At 42.8% G+C, this 21,317-nt stretch overlaps 1 protein-coding gene across 3 annotated transcripts in view; it reads left to right on the top strand.

Moving 5' to 3' along the window:
• Window positions 1-2,467: 2,467 nt before the first annotated feature.
• LOC120046570 (protein FAM53B-like) overlaps window positions 2,468-21,317 on the top strand; it is a 45,990-nt gene continuing 27,140 nt past the window's right edge. The window contains exon 1 of one of the 3 annotated variants that reach the window (XM_038991919.1): window positions 2,468-2,632. The gene's annotated coding sequence lies outside the window, so the exon portion shown is untranslated. The remainder of the gene's footprint in view (window positions 2,633-21,317) is intronic. The other 2 variants (XM_038991918.1, XM_038991917.1) reach the window with 2 other exon arrangements.

Raw genomic sequence — 21,317 nt, forward strand, 5'->3', positions numbered from 1 at the left:
GCAGCTGACTCTAATCACCATTGCCACCTGAAGATATAAAAGCCAGTGTTCTGTTCAGAAAAGGAGGTTAGAGGGAGATTGAATATTTTGGAGAAAAGATTAGAGGGAGATTGAATATTTTGGAGAAAAGATTAGAGGGAGATTGAATATTTTGGAGAAAAGATTAGAGGGAGATTGAATATTTTGGAGAAAAGATTAGAGGGAGATTGAATATTTTGGAGAAAAGATTAGAGGGAGATTGAATGTTTTGGAGAAATCATTAGAAAGAGTTCTGTGTTTGTTGCTTTGTCAAAGCTTCTTTAGTGGCCTGAGTTAGTTTACTCAGTTTTGTTGTAAAGTGTGTGTGAAATTGTTAATAATTATTCTGTTTCATTTGTTCCCAGGGGGGAAGGGGAAGGCACTTAGGGAGTGCTTAGGCAAGAGGCCCGAGGGCATACATATACCCGTAGTATATTCAATGTCTAGGCACACTAGGTAAGACCTGGGCGGACCACCCCCTGTATTTTGGTTAGGGCACCAGGTGGTGCTAAGTTAGGTAAGTTAAGTGGGTAGGCAGGTTAGATAGGAGAGGGGGAGCTTTGATATTTACTTTCTTTCCTTTGGTTCCGTCCAGCCCCTTTTCCCCATATTACCGTGTAGGAAATAAATCCTAGTAACGGTAAATTCTGACTTTTGTCATCCTTACTCGCACCTACAGTCCATACCTCTTTCACTTCACGGGGAGTTGAGTTGTAGCAGGGTGTTGCGTTCCCTCTTCTCAGAGGCGTGCGTAACAACCATGTGTAACCATGCCAACCCAGGACCTCAACATCCGGCTTCTTCACCTGCGGGATGGTCTGAGATGAACCATCCGGACAGCTGATAAAACTGTGGGTTTGCACAACCAAAGAATTTCTGCACAAACTGTCAGAAACGTCTCAGGGAAGCTCATCTGCGTGCTCGTCATCATCACCACCCTTGACCTGACTTCATTTTGGCGTCATAACCGACTTCAGTAGACAAATGCTCACCTTTAACGGCCACTGGCACGCTGGAGAAGTGTGCTCTTCACGGATGAATCCCGGTTTCAACTGTACCGGACAGATGGCAGACAGCGTGTATGGTGTCCCGTGGGTGAGCGTTTTGAAGATGTCAACAGGTGAACAGAGTGCCCCATTGTGACGGCGTGGTTATGGTATGGGCAGGCATAAGCTATGGACAATGAACACAATTACAATATGATTGCACAGAGATACCGTGATGAGATCCTAAGGTCAATTGTCGTGCCATTCATCTGTTGCTATCGCCTCATGTTTCAGCATGATAATGCACGGCCCCATGTCACAAGGATCTGTACACAATTCCTGGAAGCTGATAATGTCCCAGTTCTTCCATTGCCTGCATACTCACCAGACATGTCACCCATTGAGCATGTTTGGGATGCTCTGGATCGACGTGCACAACAGCGTTTTCCAGTTCCCACAAATATCCAGAAACTTTGCACAGCCATTGAAGAGGAGTGGGACAATATTCCACAGCAACAGCCTGATCAACTCTATGCGGAGATGTGTCGCGCTGCATGAGTCAAATGGTGATCACACCAGATACTGACTGGTTTTCTGATCCAAGCCCCAACCTTTTTTTTAAGGTATCGGTGACGAACAGATACATATATGTATTCCCAGTCATGTGAAATCCATAGATTAGGGTCTAATGCATTTATTTAATTGACTGATGTCCTTATATAAACTTTTAATAAACTGTAACTCCGTAAAATCTTAGAAACTGTTGCATGTTGCATTTATATTTTTGTTCAGTGTAAATATTATTCTCTGCATCTCTGCTAAAGACAGGGTAAAAGATTGAAAGGAATGTGTCTTAAGTGCATTTAGTTATTTATATTCTAAACCTTGCCATCAGGCATGCCAGCTAAGATAGACAAGAAAGCTACTCTAACTTAATTGATATGGCTTCTTGGTAGTTAGGTTCCCAATCTTCCAACCTCATAACTACTGTATATGCGCTAGCTAAATCAACATCATAAAATTGCTAGGTGGCTAGTAGTATTATAGAGAAACAACAACTACATTATGTGTTTTTTTTACATGACAAATCTGAGGGGGCAAGTGCCCCTTTGCCACCTATGGGCATGAAGCCAAGTGAACTAGTTACTGTTACAGTGTTACTACGGAGTTGTAAATTCAGAATAGTTTGTGGGGGAAAAGGACACACGAGTAGACGATACCAATACGGAGGGGGAGAGTAAAATTATGTAGTTTCTATTGAACTAGAAGTAAAACAATGTGTAATGAATGGCAAAAAACATAACATACCGAATATATTAAATATTCTCAATATAAGCATGGTTAAGCTAAATTGGAACCAATAATTGCTTGCCCCCCCCGTCCCCGCGTGAGAAATGGTTTCGCTGAACGAGGATTTTGTTACAGCCTTCTAGCTAGCGAGTACGGAGTTTCGTGCAGTTGCTCAGTCCCACACTGGCGACGTCGCTGTGGCGGCAGCAGTGCGAATGAGGACCCACATACTTTGCAGGTCCTTTGTTACGGAAATCGAAGATGACTTAACCTCGACAGACTCTCAGCTGGCCAGATAGTAAGGCATCCATCCCGGTATCATTTTTACTTATGACATTGTATGTTCATCCTCTTTTGGGAGTCTTTGTTGCCCAAAATAGTTTATTGATTGCTGAAGTTTGCTTGATATGTTTTCCGTTGCTAACTAACATGCAATAAGTTCAAAGAAGCATACAATATTGTTCTTAGGCTAACCTATGGCTAGAGAAAGTCAAATATTGTCAAATAACTTGGAAGTGTTGCTTGCTTGTTATCCATGCTTTCATAATAGCAAGTGTTTGGGAAATTATGATTATCTTGTTTTATTTATATTAAAATAGGCAACTGCACAATGTCATTGAGGAACAAGGCAAATACCGTGTTGCGATTCTGTGCAAATCAATTTGCTTGCTTTCTAGCTGCCGGATGCGCATGACTCCACAGTAGTAGAACAGCGCGTAGTCGTATAGGAAAATAGAGAGGAGTTGATTGATAGATAATTTGCTTTGTGCGCAGTGCTTGGGCCACTGGGACAAAAGCCTTACTGTATTCAAGGCTCCAGCTCTGTAACGCGGTTCGGTTGTCTGTACTTGACTCAACTCAACCCCCTCTCGCCCCTTCCAACCCGCACTCACTCTTGTGAAGTACTACTTTTTTCTTTCCCCCTCCTCTCACCTAGCCTAGGCACCCTCACTAGGCTACCTCTCACCATGCTTGCATACCCTCAAATATCCAGAGGGGGAATTGTAGAGCTGGATATGCTATTATTATGGTTGTGCAGGCACATAGGGGTTTGGGCAATTCCACAGTAACAGAGTGATGCTGAGACTCACTTTTTCACTTTAAAATGTATGCGAAGTAAAAACCATTGATTGCTAAGTTTAACAAACAATACACCTACACTGAGTGTACAAAACATGATGAATGTTCCCGAGTGGTGCAGCGGTCTAAGGCACTGCATCTCAGTGCAAGAGGCGTCACTACAGTCCCGAGTTCGAATCAACGCTGTATCACATCACCTGGCCAAGCGTCATCCGAGTTTGGCCAGGGGTAGGTCGTCATTGTAAATAAGAAGTTGTTCTTAACTGATTTGCTTAGTTAAATAAAGGTTACTTTAAAAAAAATGAATACCTGCTCTTTCCATGACATAGACTGACCAGGTGAATCCAAGTGAAAGCTATTATCCCTTATTGATGTAAATTGTTAAATCCACTTCAAACAGTGTAGCTGAAGGGGCGGAGACAAGTTAAAGAAGGATTTTTAAGCCTTGAGACAATTGAGACATGGGTTATGTGTGCTCCATTCAGAGGGTGAATGGGCAAGACAAAATATTGAAGTGCCTTTGAACAGGGTATGGTAGTAGGTGCCAGGTGCACCGGTTTGTGACAAGAACTGCAACGCTGCTGTTTGTTTCATACTCAACAGTTTCCTGTGTGTATCAAGAATGGTCCACCACCCAAAGGACATTCATCCAACTTGACACAACTGCTGTAAGGATTGGAGTCAACATGGGCCAGCATCCCTGTGGAACGCTTTCGACACCTTGTAGAGTCCATCCTCCGAGGAATTTAGGCTTTTCTTAGCGCAAAAGACGTGTGTGAGGGGTGTAACTCAATATTAGGAAGGTATTCTTAATGTTTTGTACACTCAGTGTATATGCAGAAGTCCACTTTTAAAAATTGCCACTAAAAATTTTACAAAAACACATTTACTTGAAGATGCAGATGCAAAGTTTGGTAACAGAATGACAGTAATATCTTCCTCATTTTTTTATGTGACCACATTTTCCAAAAACTGTGAAATATCTACTTTGAATTGAGATTCAAAGATGTCTGAGAAAGAATGGGGTATCAGCTATGATATGACAACTTGAGTTTGACACAAAACTATTTTGGTTATTTAACTACAGTAAGTGAAGTGGATCAACAGAATGACCGTAACAGAATAACATCATGGGTCCTTGATCTGTAATGTACAGAAATGCATAATTATCAATGTCATTCTTTTCATGGTGATGTATCCTGAATGAGTACACAAAGCTAGAAAAATGTAATATCCTCCTATGTGTAACGGATGTGAAATGGCTAGTTAGTTAGTGGTGCTGCGCGCCAATAGCGTTTCAATCGGTGACGTCACTCGCTTTGAGACCCTGAAGTAGTGGTTCCCCTTGCTCTGCAAGGGCCGCGGCCTTTGTGGAGCGATGGGTAACGATGCTTCGTGGGCGACCGTTGTTGATGTGTGCAGAGGGTCCCTGGTTCGCGCCCGGGGTGAGGGGACGGTCTAAAGTTAAACTGTTACATTGATGCTGTTGACCCGGATCACTGGTTGCTGCGGAAAAAGGTGTAACGGATGTGAAATGGCTAGTTAGTGGTGCGCGCTAATAGCGTTTCAATCGGTGATGTCACTTGCTTTGAGACCCTGTAGCAATGGGTAACTACGCTTCGTGGGTGTCAGTTGTTGATGTGTGCAGAGGGTCCCTGGTTCGCGTCGGGGCGAGGGGACGGTCTAAAGTTAAACTGTTACATATGCATGTTTGGGTACTGGCTATAATTCTAATGAGCCACTTACAAGTTTGGACATCACAGCCAATCCAGCAAATGTGGAGGAGGAGTTAAGATGGAGTGTCGCTGTCGCCTTGTTAACGTCCAAAAGCGGAAGTCGCATAACAGGCTCTCTTTCCATTTCCCCTTTAAAACAGATGTTTGTGACGCAGAGGGTGGTACAGTAGAGCACAGTAAAGAAAATAAAGTAGAGTATAGAGTATTGAAACTGAATGAGCACACCATTCAGACCAACTTTGTCCAAGTTGCATTTAAAGCGAGAAGAGATAAAGTAGAGTACAGTCCATTAGAGTATATTACATCACTCGTGTGTGCTCTACTGTACTGAACTCTACTGTAATTAATTATACTCTAATGTGCTCTACTGCAACTTTGGTTTGTGACTTATATGACTTCCCATTGTGGCCAATTCAATTGCAGTCATTCTGTTACAGATTTTATGGTCACTCTTTTACCGATTTGGTAACAGAGTGACGCGTTGTAATCACTTAATAATTCATAAACAAAATTGTTGTCAGTAAAAGCACTATGACTAAATGGTAGGGTCTACCTTTAATTATTACTTCTGTGAACCATCAAAATCCTCCACTCTTCATGAGTGAGATAAAATATGTGGGTTTTTTGGTAACACAATGACAAGACACTAGGCAGTATTTCTTTAACCTACAGAAGGCAAATCGTTTTTGCTAAACTATGTTGATTTTAGTTGGCATTGGTCTTCACTTCATCATTATTGTTTTTTGATGTATCTCTAATACCTTTTAAGACTTTTAGACTTCTAGTAGATGTTAAGACCCCTTTTCCATCTGTGTGACCAGGAATCAAAGCCTTTGCTTATTCCTAATTTTTAGGATGGAAAATGGTTGAAAAATTTATATATTCCTTCATTTCCCAGAAATGTAGACTTTTAGCTTCCATTTCACACCTCATTTCCACTTTCATGTCATGTTTTGTGCCTATAACCCTTGTCTTGTTTTCAGGAACTGCAAGACGAGGGTAATGTGGCTTTATTATAACATTTTATTGACACACTCCGCACCGCGATCTGAAAAGAGATTGATAGTCGTTTGTGGTGTTCCATGAGTTATCACACACACACACACACACACACTGGGCAAGACACCACACTCAACAGTATATTTCAGTCTTCTCGTTCGTGGTTTAGCAGAGGATGGGTGCAGCGGGTATATCTTGATATGAATCACTTTGTTCTTTGTTTTTGTTGCTGAATGGAATGCAACCCCTAGACTTTTCAGAAAGCGCTTCAAATGCAACTTGAACAAAGTTGTTCTGAATGGTGTGGTCATTCAATTCCATGTGTTCAGACAATCAAACTTCTCCTCTACTCTCTAAACAAAACAATCAAAGCGTTGCTGTATTGTTAGATTGCATTGTTTTTGGAGTCTTATTTTGGATCATGGTTGGAGTGTGTAATGTAATTGGGGGGGATACAGAATGTTTGGGTACACTGAATTAAAATACAACTGACAATGGTACACTTTGACTATGGGTTTGTCAGGGTCGTTTCCTTTGGGACTAGGGAAGTTATTGTTAAGAGTATTTGTTTTTTTCCCCTCTGGTTATGTTGAGGGAGAGATGGTTGATATTTGCAGACATCAGGCACTAAATACCAGGCAGGACTGGTTTAGTATCAGGATGGCCTGAAATTCCATAGAATGCTTACAGTATAACTGTGTATCTGTTCTCACCTTACTAGGACAGCCTGAAAGAATGTATGCCTATGTGTTTGTATATGTCTTGGTTCTCTCTAGGTTTACTACGGTGGTTATTGGCAAAAATACTGGTTTTAGTGAATGCCCCATGTACATAGTTGACCTTTCCCCTTCTTACTTGCAGCCAGGAGGGAATTTACTCGTTCACTTGAAAACTAATCTCAGTTCAACTGGCAAACTAGGTGCAAAGTCAGGCTTAGATTGACTCAGATGCCCAGCTCTAGTATCTAAATGCAAAGGGGATGTTGATATGGGTATGCCACCAGCCCTGTGTGTGTCTGAGACAGTCTAGGGGCTGTTTGTTCAGGACAACAGTTTATTGTGTGTTGGTTCATACTTCTTAGCTATGGTGGTAAACACAGTTATGATAACTAAGCTTTGACTTGCTTGTGATTGCCAAAGAAAGCTGTGATAGTCAGCATTGTTTAGTTTCACAATGATTGAAGATCATACCTTCTTTGCTGGACATTTTTAATGTTTCTGCTTTTCTAATAACACATTTCTGTGTTCTATTCATGTGCTTTTATAGTAACCGTTTTCTATGCTAATGCAAGTGACTGACTGATCGAATCCTCACTATCAGTAGCTGCAATTTGGCAGTACTCCCAGACCTTTGTTTTGAGAACGAAAGATATCTCAGTTTCAAGGTCTCAGCTTAGAGAGAAGAAGCTTCGTGAGGTATTGGTCTGTCACATGTTATGAACCAGTATTGGTCGGTCACATGAATTAAACAAAACGGTAATGATGAATTCATTATGCTAAATCATGCAAATATAACTTCTCTGTGTATAGCCGTACATAAGACAACTGCTGTACCTGTGTAAGAATTGCCACAACACTTCCTCAAACCTTTCCAGACAATCTGTTATCAAACAACTGTGCTGTGTCTAATTTAGTTTTATGCACTTTCAGGGTAAAGTACAACTTGGTTTGTTTACAATCTTGCAGAGTAGGCCTCATTTAAGGACTCTCTTTCTATATTTCTGCCATGAAGCATGCACATGTGCAGATAAGTCAACGTGTGCCCTGTACATGCCCCTTTGACCTTTTGGGTGGTGGTATATATACACAGTGTATATATAATAACATTTTGTCGTTACTGTTCTGAACCTATTGCCCGCAAGTTGTCGTGACATTTCCAAGACGTCGTCAAGTTCGCCATCCCATCCGTTGGTTGCGCCTGTTGGTCTGCCATGTACAGAGCTCAAACCTTTTTCCCAGTCTGCCCTGTAGGCTACTGAGATTGCGCACGCCCGGTATCCAAACATGCAAGGCTTGCGATGTGGTCACTGGTTAACTGTGTGTAGCTAGCTATCTAATTTAAATATCAACAGTACTCCCACAGCAGCATAACATTTTAATAACACTTGATAACATATTATTTACATCATTAATATTCAGTCTGGTTGGCTGATAGGCGTGGCAGAAAGACAGAGAGGAGAGGCTGCATCAACAACCCTAGCGCCGACCCAACTCCACCCGGCAACAGCAACCCAACTCAGTCAACAACAGCAACACAGGTAGTCTAGACTCTAGCTAATCATTATAACTTAAAATATCCACACAAGCCACTAGCCAGCCAGCCATATAGAATAATATGAATATTCCTAGTGGTTAGAGTGTTGGGCCAGTAACCAAAGGGTTGCTGGATCGAATCCCCAAACTGACAAGGTAAAAATCTGTCGTTCTGCCCCTGAACAAGGCGGTTAACCCACTGTTCCCCAGTAGGCCGTCATTGTATATAAGAATTTGTTCTTAACTTGCCTGGCTAAATAAAGGTTAAACAAATAAAAATATATATTATTAAGTTATTATTTAAGAGCCTTGAAGATAAATCACAATCATCAAACAAATCTATCATCAATGATCAGTTGATAGCCCACCCTCTTTTCCCAATGTCAATCATGTCTTTAGGTGGCACCGTAACTAGCTTACTTACAATTTGTCATTAGTCAATATGAATTTCGAGATATGTATTTACATTTTTTTGCTTGAGCACCTGCCCCCTGAAAGGTCTGTGCATGGCCCTGCAAAGTAGATTTGCATGAGAAGCATGATCTCCCAAACTATCCGTGTTAAAAATGGGTGTCCTTGATTCAATTTCTTCCTTTTAGCACAGTAAAACCTGAAAGGCCTATGCTGGAATCTGCATGTGAAACACAGTCAAGTTGAACAGGGTTGTCTCAGATAGCTAGACAGGCGGTAGGCAGACAAGAGGGACTTGTTTTGGACATGGGATAGCTGTAGTAATTTATGGAGGTAATTAAACCAAGTAGGTTTTTAAAGGGGATCACTCTATGCTCCTGTGTGTGCTTAAGACGCACACATTTGCAAGACTTTTGTGTGTGAGGCCCTCCATTCTCTGAGTGGGCAGCTGCGTGCCTGTGAGCAAGGCACTGTTCCATTCTCTCCCTCTCTCTGTAACCCTCTTACTCTCTCACTTTATCTCTCTCCCCCTCTTTCTTTCTGTGGTTCCTTGGCCCAAGGCATTATGCAAAGCCTCCAGAAAAAAGGATTGTTAGCCATGCCTGTCTGTGCCTCTGTGTTGTACACATTTAATTTTAACGACAACCTTTTAACTCTATCTGTGTGACCTTCAGTCATAACGGCTCTGCTTCGCCCACAACGTCAAAGTCTGTGAGCTGAGTTCAAACAAATAGTAATGTTCACCAGTTCCCCTCTCGTTTCTGTGTGTATATAAACTCACGTCCTCTCACTGTCATTTGCGTTTATTTTCAGCAAACTTAACATGTGTTAATATTTGTATGAACATAACAAGATTCAACAACTGAAACATAAACTGAACAAGTTCCACAGACATGTGACTAACATAAATTGAATAATGTCTCCCTGAACAAAGGGGGGGTCAAAATCAAAAGTAACAGTCAGTAGCTGGTGTGGCCACCAGCTGCATTAAGTACTGCAGTGCATCTCCTCCTCGTGGACTGCACCAGATTTGCCAGTTCTTGCTGTGAGATGTTACCCCACTCTTCCATCAAGGCACGTGCAAGTTCCCGGACATTTCTGGGGGGAATGGCCCTAGCCCTCACCCTCCGATCCAACAGGTCCCAGACGTGCTCAATGGGATTGAGATCCGGGCTCTTTGCTGGCAATGGCAGAACACTGACATTCCTGTCTTGCAGGAAATCACACACAGAATGAGCAGTATGGCTGGTGGCAATGTCATGCTGGAGGGTCATGTCAGGATGAGCCTGCAGGAAGGGTACCACATGAGGGAGGAGGATGTCTTCCCTGTAACGCACAGCGTAGAGATTGCCTGCACTCCAGAGTACAGGCCTTGGTGTAATGCTCATTGCTTCGACGATAAACGCGAATCCGAACCTGTGCAGGTGTTGTTACACGTGGTCTGCCACTGCGAGGACGATCAGCTGTCCGTCCTGTCTCCCTGTAGCGCTGTCTTAGGCGTCTCACAGTACGGACATTGCCATTTATTGCCCTGGCCACATCTGCAGTCCTCATGCCTCCTTGCAGCATGCTTTAAGGCACGTTCACGCAGATGAGCAGGGACCCTGGGCATCTTTCTTTTGGTGTTTTTCAGAGTCAGTAGAAAGGCCTCTTTAGTGTCCTAAGTTTTCATAACTGTGACCTTAATTGCCTACTGTCTGTAAGCTGTTAGTGTCTTAACGACCGTTCCACAGGTGCATGTTCATTAATTGTTTATGGTTCATTGAACAAGCATGGGAAACAGTGTTTAAACCCTTTACACTGAAGATCTGTGAAGTTATTTGGATTTTTAAGAAGGTCTTGAAAAGGGGACGTTTCTTTTTTTGCTGAGTTTGTCATTTACATGATGCATTTGTAAATGTTGCATCTCGAATACCCACAGAGTCTGAGACCGGCTGGTGAGAAAAAAGTAGCCATTCTGGCATACACCAGAACAACCCTCCCCAACCCCCTGTCAATGACAAGATGTGGTTTCAGTTGAACAGCATTTTCGTAAGGGAAGCGTTTTTTTAAAGCCCTGAGGCACATCGCCACATCTTTCTGTTTATGTGTCTCATCACTAGTTTTAAATGGCTTCTTTGAATTTTCATCATTACCACTGATTGGTGAGAGGCCTGATGAGAAGCCTTATGTTGAGATGGACAAAGAAAGGAGACTACTGAAGACTGTTGGGTTCAATAAGTCAGGGTTCAATGTAGTTATATTTCCTTGTGGACCGAACCTGAGAGAGATGAATGACAGTGTTTCTGTCTAGACTTTCAATGAATGCGCGTCCCCAAAAAGTGTGTATGTTGACATCCCATACATTGACTTTGGCTGAAAGAGAACTCCTGTCTGCATGGTGTAAAGTTTCCAGTGTTGTTCTTGCACTGCATTCTTTAGGGACGGACTGGGACAAGAATTCCGCCCTGGCCCTGGCATTTTGTACACACCGGCCCACATCACTGTGCATGCCACCAACTCGATAATCCCCCCCCCACCCCCCAAAATATTTTTTTTTAGGGTTGGGCGGTATCCAGATTTTCATATCGTCATACCGTCCTTCTGTCATTCCGTGATTTATGGTATTACTGGCTTAGTACACAAAGGGATGCCAAAGAATGCAAAAATATTTGCACAAGTAATACTGAATTTCCTAGGAGGCTGCTAGCTAAATATGCTAATGAGCGCAAACCAAAATAAACTAATTGTAAAGACAGGAAATCCAACTCATAAAGTTATACATATATACAGTACCAGTCAAAAGTTTGGACACGCCTACTCATTCCAGGGTTTTTCTTTCTTTTTACTATTTTCTACATTGTAAAATAATAGTGACGACATCAAAACTATGAAATAACACACATGGAATTATGTAGTAACCAAAAAAGTGTTAAACAAATCAAAACATATTTTAGATTCTTCAAAGTAGCCACCCTTTGCCTTGATGACAGCTTTGCACACTCTTGGAATTCTCTCAACCAGCTTTACTTGGAATGCTTTTCCAACAGTCTTGAAGGAAAAGCACTTGTTGGTTGCTTTTCCTTCACTATGTGGTCCAAATCATCCCATACCATCTCAATTGGGTTGAGGTCAGTTGATTGCCTTGGTAACCATGCTGGTTAAGTGTGCCTTGAATTCTAAATAAATCACAGACAGTGTCACCAGCAAGCACTATCACACCTCCTCCTCCATGCTTCACGGTGGGAACCACACATGCAGAGATCACCCGTTCACCTACTCTGCGTCTCACAAAGACACGGCGGATGGAACCAAAAATTTCTAATCAGACCAAAGGATAGATTTACACCAGTCTAACGTCCATTGCTCATGTTTCTTGGCCCAAGCAAGTCTCTTCTTATTATTGGTGTCCTTTCATTATTGGATTCTTTGCCCAAATTCAACCATGAAGGCCTGATTCACTCAGTCTCCTCTGAACAGTTGGTGTTGAGATGTGTCTGTTACTTGAACTCTGTGAAGCATTTATTTGGGCTGCAATTTCTGAGGCTGCTAACTCTAATGAACTTATCCTCTGAAGCAGAGGTAACTCTGAGTCTTCCTTTCCTGTGGCGGTCCTCATGAGAGCCAGTTTCATCATAGCGCTTGATGGTTTTTGCGACTGCAATTGAAGAAACGTTCAAAGTTCTTGAAATGTTCTGTATTGACTGACCTTCATGTGTTAAAGTAATGATGGACTGTCATTTTTCTTTTCTTATTTGAGCTGTTCTTGCCATGATATGGACTTGGTCTTTTACCAAATAGGGCTATCTTTTGTATACCACCCCAACCTAGTCACAACACAACTGATTGGCTCAAACGCATTAAGAGGGAAAGAAATTCCACAAATTAACTTTTAACAAGGCACAACTGTTCATTTTCATGCATTCCAGGTGACAACCTCATGAAGCTGGTTGAGTTATGCCAAGAGTGTGCAAAGCTGTCATCAAGGCAAAGGATGGCTACTTTGATGATTCTCAAATATAAAATATATTTTGATTTTGTCACGTTCCTGACCTGTTTTCCTTTGTCTTGTATTTATTTTAGTATGGTCAGGGCGTGAGTTGGGTGGGTTGTCTATGTGTTGTTTTCTATGTTGGGGTTTTGTGCGTTCGGCCTGGTATGATTCTCAATCAGAGGCAGCTGTATATCGTTGTCCCTGATTGAGAATCACACTTAGGCAGCCTGGGTTTCAGGTGTGTTTTGTGGGTGTTTGTATCTCGTGTCAGTGTTCGTGCCACACGGGACTGTTTTCGGTTTTGTCACGTTTGTTGTTTTTTGGTATTTGTAAGTGTTCAGTTTCGTTTCGATTTAATAAATTATCATGAGCACTACCCACTCTGCATGTTGGTCCGATCCATGCTCCTCCTCGTCTGAGGAGGAGAACGACTATGACGACCGTGACAGATTTGTTTAACACTTTTTTTGGTTACTGCATGATTCCATATGTGTTTTTTCATAGTTTTGATGTCTTTACTATTATTCTACAATGTAGAATTATTCTATTATTCTACAATAGTACAAATAAAGAAAAAACCCTTGCATGAGTAGGTGTGTCCAAACTTTTGACTGGTACTGTAGGTAGGAGCTACCAAATGTAATTTGTGGTGAGTTTGGACATTTACAAGTGAATGTGAACGACAGACATTGTGCAAATGAACAAAGTTTTCATGCAAGCTTGTCTGACGGAAGAATAGTACTGGCTCTGGAGCAGCATGTGTAAACACTGTGTCTGTGTGGAGTCTGGAGTCGCTCGGGCAACGGGCCTTCCTGCTCAGAGAAGATGGGGGAACGGAGAGGAGAAAAAACACAAGGAATTTTGTGCTTCAGTTATACTTCTCCACTCGGATGAGAATTCACGAACTGGCATTCTATCAGCAGACAGCTCTCTGATACCTACACAGAGTTGAGACCTTCCTCTCTCCGACAGGGACAAGGGGACACACTTCCAAATCTGTGTTTTTCCCGCAATTGCATTTTGAAATGTTATACGATCAGAATGCATTTTTCTCTCAAGAGCATGGGGGGAGAGGAGAGTGGTTCGCTCATCACAGCAGCATGGCCCAGCAAAACAGGCACATGGGCAGGGCAGACACTTTCATTACAGGAATCATGAGAATAATGCACCTTACTGTTTGGAAAAATCCATGATCTTTGGGGACTCCCAAGTGGCACAGTGATCTAAGGCACCACATCTCAATGCTAGTGGCGTCACTGCAGACCCTGGTTCGATTCCAGGCTGTATCACAACTGGTTGTGATTGGGAGTCCCATAGGGTGGCGCACAATTGGCCCAGCGTGGTCCGGGTTTGGCCGGGGTAGGCCATCATTGGAAATAAGAATTTGTTCTTCACTGACTTGCCTAGTTAAATAAAGGTAAAGAAATATATATTGGCTGTCGAACTGATAACAAGTCGGAGCAGGACCTCAGCCTATCAGAAAACCAGGCCAGTCCATTTTGGTAAGGGGGCGGCCGTTGCCCACTGATCAGCCAAAGGCTCATTATAGATTAGTATAACAGAGAAATAGCTTTTTTATTTCTTTAAAAAATCTTAGCAGGCCCATGGGCCTGTGTATGTGTCAATTTCGGCCAGCCAACCCAACTAAAAAATGGTTCAGCCCGTCTGGCATTTGCCAGAATTGCCAGATGGCCAATCCTCCCCTGACCTAATCTTAGGCTCCTGTTTTTATCTTGATGAGAGGTGCTTGTATTACTTTTTTTGTCAAAGTTAAACCACAGACCTTGTGTCTGGATGATTTCTCCCTGTGTGTGTGTGTGTGTGTGTGTGTGTGTGTGTGTGTGTGTGTGTGTGTGTGTGTGTGTGTGTGTGTGTGTGTCACGGGCAGCCACCTCTAAATCATACACCCTGAATTCCCTATCGACATCTGAAGTAACCTCATGTTTTGCTGTCTTTTGTTATTCACTATCGTAAGACTTCTATTATGAATGACGAAAGACTCATTCTTCTGTTTATTTTCCACCTTCTCCTTTCCTCCTTCTTAACAACACTGCATATTTCCTGTCTGAGTCATTTAAGGTTTGGTTAGACTTTCTGTTGATTCTGTCTAAAATGTAATCCCTCAATTATATACCCCTAAAAAAGAAATAGAAAGTTTCCGAATGATGTATGGTGCAAACGACATAATTCAACGTATTAGGAAGCAGAACTTGTTTTCCATGCTAGTGCTGAAGCAGTGGCCTTCCTGCACTTTACAGTTTTTCACAGTATTTGCCATTGTATTTCACAGTTTCTCTGCCAATAAGTTTAGCCTCACATAATTGTGAAGATTAATGAGCTAAAGGAAATCATGTCTCTTCCATCTCAGTTGTGTTCATAATGGTAGCTAAATTAGGGTTGGTGTGTATTGGCAATCTCTTTGCACTACATCTTCATCTTTTACATTATGTGAACGATAATGTCTCTCATTTAAGCCACGGAAGTTCAAGGCCGACCGCTGTACCGCAGGTATTGTTTGTAGAAAAAAGGATTCCCCCTAAGGGGAAAATGGCAATCTTTGTGGTCAATCTTCGTGAAAATAAATAAACATTTTCAAGACAGTCATGGTACCAATAATTGCTTCTATTACACCAGAGGAATGTCCTTGAACCGATTATTTTAAAATTGCACACAGAAGACGTTATAAGGATAAGTAGCGAATGGCAGCCTGCGGTACCCCGGTCGGCCTCCAACTTCAGATACTCAATGAGAGGGGGCAGCACTAAGCTAGCCTGCAACGTCTTCTCCTGGTGTAGCTCAAACTGTGCATGTTATGTCTACATAAATCTCCCACATGAGAAGCCATCTTATCCGACTTCCTTGGCTTCAAATACGCTATTGAGTTTTCACATAGGAATGAATGCTATCACGTTACCGATGGATTTGTCCATTCATATATATAGTCATGGGCACAGACATTGACCCGTTTTTTTCCAACCTTGGATCCATCCACCCACCCACACTCACACACATACACATTAATACATACAAACACACACACACAGCTCTCAAGACAGTTGCCAAGAAAGTAACAGATAGATGTTTGGTTGAATGGGTAAGGCTCACCTTTCTCATGAATGAGTGGATGTCTTGACTCAATGGAATGCCCATAATTGCCCGTCACCCTCCACCCCAACACTCCCCCATTCCCACACCATTCATCGACTATGCTCCCCCATACGAGACCTGCAGTGTTATCAAATCAAATTTTATTGGTCACATACACATGGTTAGCAGATGTTAATGCGAGTGTAGCAAAATGCTTCTGCTTCTAGTTCCGACAGTGCAGTAATATCTAACAAGTAATCTAACAATTCCCCAACAACTACCTAATACACACAAATCTAAAGGGGTGAATGAGAATATGTCAATTTAAATATATGCATGAGCGGTGGCCGTGCGGCAGAGGCAAGGTGCAATAGATGGTATAAAATACAGTATATACATATGATATAAGTAATGTAAAATATTATTATTATTTACATTATTTAAAGTGGCATTGTTTAAAGTGACTAGTGATCCATTTATTAAAGTGGCCAGCGATTGGGTCTCAATGTAGGCAGCAGCCTCTCTGAGTTAGTGATGGCTGTTTAGCAGTCTGATGGCCTTGAGATATAAGCTGTTTTTCAGTCTCTCGGTCCCAGCATTGATGCACCTGTACTGACCTCGCCTTCTGGATGGTAGCGGTGTGAACAGGCAGTGGCTCGGGTGGTTGTTGTCCTTGATGATCTTTTTGGCCTTCCTGTGACATTGGGTGCTGTAGATGTCCTGGAGGGCTGGTAGTTTGCCCCCAGTGATGCGTTGTGCAGACCGCACTACCCTGTAACTAGCTTGGAGGGTACAGCTACCCAAGACATGCAATATGGGATTGGAAGTGACTGTCTGTATAACGTCACCTATTTACACACCATACTGTAGGAGTGGTCCCCTTCCTTAGCCTTTATGGATTCCTGTGAGGTGGATTAATCATGATGGTCTGCTCTGGAAGCTCTCATGTAACGTTTCCCTGGTGGATAAGGGCCTGATTTAATGTGCATAGAGCAGCCTGTCAGGGGTAATGGGAGAAACCATATACTGAGGGACGGGGGTGAGGGGGTGAGAGAGGAGGTAATTAGTAGGATACCTGATGTGTGGAGAGCCCTGGCTGGCATGCAATGGTTTTTCCAGAGGCCAAGGGGGGCCCCTGGCCTAATCGTTCTTAATAACGGTCTCCAACCCCTGGACCTACCCAGTTCAGTTTTGTGCTACAGATTAGTGATGATTTAGGAAGAAGTCCTAAATCAGCTTTGAAGAGCATATAATCATTACTGCTCATTAGGACTGACACAATTACCATATAACTGTGTAACCAACGTTTTTTATTTATTTCACCTTTATTTAACTAGGTAGGCCAGTTGAGAACAAGTTCCTATTTACAACATGGATGATAAAATAACCGTAAACATGATTTTTTTGGGGTGGGGGTGGAACAAACAGCTGACTGAAATGACCGGGCATTCGTGTGGTTGAGTGATTAAGAAATCATAGGCCCCTGGGCCCAGGGGCTTCAGTCCCGGTAAGCCCCTGCATTAATCCGGCCCTGTATGTCGCTAGCTTTAAAATGGCAACAAAGCAGCAGTATTGTAATCGACACACACTTAGACCTCCAGTGTGTACGTGTGTGTATGCCTACGTGTGTGTGTGTTTGTTTGATATGTCAGCGCCCTGGAAACCTTTCTCAAGAAAGGTGTGTCTTCTCTGTTTTGTTTTTCTGTTTGTCACAGGACTGGGTTGTCATGGTCACTGCTCTTCTTTCAGAGAAAAATAAATGAATGGTCTTTAAAACTGCTCATAGAGATAAAGACAGTTTTTATTTGTGTAGAAGCTCATGGTCACTGTTGTTAAAGAAATGTAATTTAGAATTGACTTGGAAGGCCAAAATCAACCGCAGTTACTGCACATCAAATCAGATGTTGTCAAGTAAAAAGCTGAGTGAATGAGAGCTGCTTTGTTTATGTTCTCACCAGGCTCCTGTTGCATGATGGGGTGGTGTTTGGGACAAAGTGTCCAGCTAATGGGTGCTGGGCTGATGGTCGGAGGGCGGCTTGGTATGCAGTGACCTCTCCAGACCCGTTTTACGACCTCATCCTCAACACGAGAAAGGGCTGACCCAGCATTAACTCTTCATGCCCACACAGACGCTACTTGAGACTTTCACAAGAGAATGGTAGTTCTCCTTCTCTCCCAGTGGGCCTGAAAACACCACCTGATGAGGAAGAATAATTTTTGTAACACCTTTTAAGCCACTATAACTCTAATATAGTCAATAGTGTGTCTTTTGTCATAATAAAAGCATGCCATCTTATTAAATCTCCCGAAATACTTGAGTAGATAGAGAGAGAGAGAGAGAGAGAGAGAGAGAGAGAGAGAGAGAGAGAGAGAGAGAGAGAGAGAGAGAGAGAGAGAGAGAGAGAGAGAGAGAGAGAGAGAGAGAGAGAGAGAGAGAGAGAGAGAGAGAGAGAGAGAGAGAGAGAGAGAGAGAGAGAGAGAGAGAGAGAGAGAGAGAGAGAGAGAGAGAGAGAGAGAGAGAGAGAGAGACCACACATGTGGATAATGCATTTACAATCATCGAGGATGACACAAAAAAGTTAGAAAACTTGTTTCCATTGTGGTCCTCTTAAATGGTTAAACATTTTACAATCTTCAACATACTAGGCCTAGGTTCCACAGTAGACCTAGCCTACTAGCCATACTTTGGTTGCGCATATAACACAAAACAAAGAACAGGATAACATTGTCATAGCCCAGGGGATACTCAACTCTTACCCTATGACAGGGTTCCCAACTGGCGACCCATGGGTGATTGTATTTGGCCCACAAAGTAATGAGCAAAAAAATATATACATATACATTTTAATTTTAAAATTGTTGGACATAAAAAACTGTAAAAACACCATCGAATCAGCTCCAAGAGATTTTTATTTGGAAATCTGTTCCCACGCACAATAGAGAGATATGTGATCGTATACAAATGTAAGCAAAGTTTGAAATTATGATGTTTTAGTCAAATATTATATCTGTTTGGGCTTTTTGTGGTCAATTTGCAGTCTACAAATGATTTGTAATTATATTCCAGCCCCCTGACCATCCGCTCAAGAAAAGAATCGTCCCACGGCTGAATCTAGTTGATGATCCCTGCCTTACGAGGTCCGGAGCCAGCTGGTTTTCTGTTCTACCTGATAATTAATTGCACACACCTGGTGTCCCAGGTCTAAATCCCTGATTGAAAAAATGCAGTGGAATTGGCTTTGAGGTCCAGAGTTGAGTTTGAGGGTCCTAGAGCATTACATACAGACATTACATATATCTATTTGTTATTTTTCTTTGTCTCACCCTCTCATCAACCACAAGTTGCAGAGGTCATTGATGCGATGTGTTTGTTTATTTCAACATAACTGATCAAAGCTGTGACACTAGAAGCACTCCTCACAAGTTTACCGTAACCACATCCAATCAGTGATGGACACTAAACACTGTGCCACAGAACCTTACAGTGCCCCATATTGTCACCCCAGGTGCCCATTCATGTGCCTGTGCAGAATCAGCCTGGGCATGGTGCCATTACCAGTACTGCCCTTTCAAATCCTTCTCTGTAATCGACCATTGAGAGCCAAGGGGCCTGTGCCCAGACCCAACTTCTATAATGAAGAAGAATCTGGTTAGAATTACTGTTAGGTACATACATCCCCTATGGAATTGGATCATATTTAGATTTTTTCCCTCTAGGGATATATAAATATAATTATTATTGACATTTAATATGATCCTTTTTGGGCCTAAACTTGAATTGGAGCCAAAGATTCTGCCATCAGCTGCAGTATAATTTACTCAGATATTAAACATGATTTAACAAGCATGGAACCATGGTTAAAATGTTACACGAGGCAACTGTAAGTTGAAGATGTACCACAGAAATGTGCCAATGTAGAACTACTAGGGTTTTGAGATTCCTCAAGTTCATTAAGCGAATAAAGGAGAAGGGGGTAGCTGGTGCCTAATATGGCGACCAGAGTGTGGGCGAGTGGGTATGTCAAAAGGAAAGTAGTGGGTGTGTGGAAAGCACTCTGCTATATGTTCGAACGGTTTGTTTAAGCTGTTTTTTTTTGTTTCTTACCATGCACCTACTGTATATTGAGCTACCATACCGTGAGAGTTTGGACTTCTTTTTTGAAGCCAGAGGATGAGTCTGAGTTGTATTTCACACTTAGTTTTGCACAAATAATTGTTACATTTCAGTTATGAAACGGACTGTTTATTTGTTAATAAAAGTACTGATGATGGGTGTACTGTAGCTTCATGTGTTGTATGCGTGTGCCTACTGTGACAGTCACCCTGATATTGGCTACTAGGTAACTACTTTGCACGCCGTCGTCAGATAGTAGTGCTTGGCAAGCGTGTGCGAAGGGCACTGTGTCCCGGTGTTGTTGCCGTTCATTCCATCCCCATTGAGTAGTAGACCATACTGTATGTATCAAGGTGACATCTAGATGGTTATCAATATAATTTATTTCTTGTGTAGGTTGCTAACCTACTTGAAATAGGTAGGCGGCAGGTAGCCTAGCGGTTAAAAGCGTTGGGCCAGTCGCTCTGGATAAGAGCGTCAACTAAATGACTAAAGTGTAAATAAAATAATGGGAAGAACTAAATTGCCAAGTTAGTTACCGTCGGCGACATGACCATGATACAGCAGCCCATGAGTAGGAAGCACCTCAGGTTGACAGGCAAGTCAATACAGCACTGGTCGCCGGCTAATTGACTCGTCGTGCAGCCCAATCAGCCACGCAAAACGAGCTTGAGTGGCAACAAATCTGCTCAATTAGCTGATTCACTTTCCATACAACCACTCCTTTCAACACACCCACTCGCCCATATTCCGGTCACCATATTGGGCTATAGCTACCCATACTTTAAATAAAATGTGAGCATTGACCAGTAGGCCCAATGTGACCAACATAAGTCCTCCTAAGTCCCAAGGTGTCCTAGTTCTGCATCATGTCGAATTGGATCACATGGCTCCAGAAGGTAATTCTCATTGTGTTTTCCCTCTCCCATGACCCCTCGTTGACACCTAGGCTACACACATGCCCCCTCTGGACTCATGAGGCCCAGTCCTATTCTGCCACCCCCTCTAGCCTCACGAGGCCCAGTCCTGTTCCGCCACCCCCTCTAGCCTCACGAGGCCCAGTCCTGCTCCGCCACCCCCTCTAGCCTCACGAAGCCCAGTCCTGCTCCGCCACCCCCTCTAGCCTCACGAGGCCCAGTCCTGCTCCGCCACCCCCTCTAGCCTCACGAGGCCCAGTCCTGCTCCGCCACCCCCTCTAGCCTCACGAGTCCCAGTCCTGCTTCGCCACCCCCTCTACACTCACGAGGCCCAGTCCTGCTCCGCCACCCCCCTCTAGCCTCACGAGACCCAGTCCTGCTCCACCGCCCCCTCTAACATCAAGAGGCCCAGTCCTGCTCCACTGACTCCCAGGGATACATGGAGATAATGGGA

The sequence above is a fragment of the Salvelinus namaycush genome, chromosome 4, assembly GCF_016432855.1.
Source record: "Salvelinus namaycush isolate Seneca chromosome 4, SaNama_1.0, whole genome shotgun sequence".
In the NCBI taxonomy this organism is placed as follows: Eukaryota; Metazoa; Chordata; class Actinopteri; order Salmoniformes; family Salmonidae; genus Salvelinus; species Salvelinus namaycush.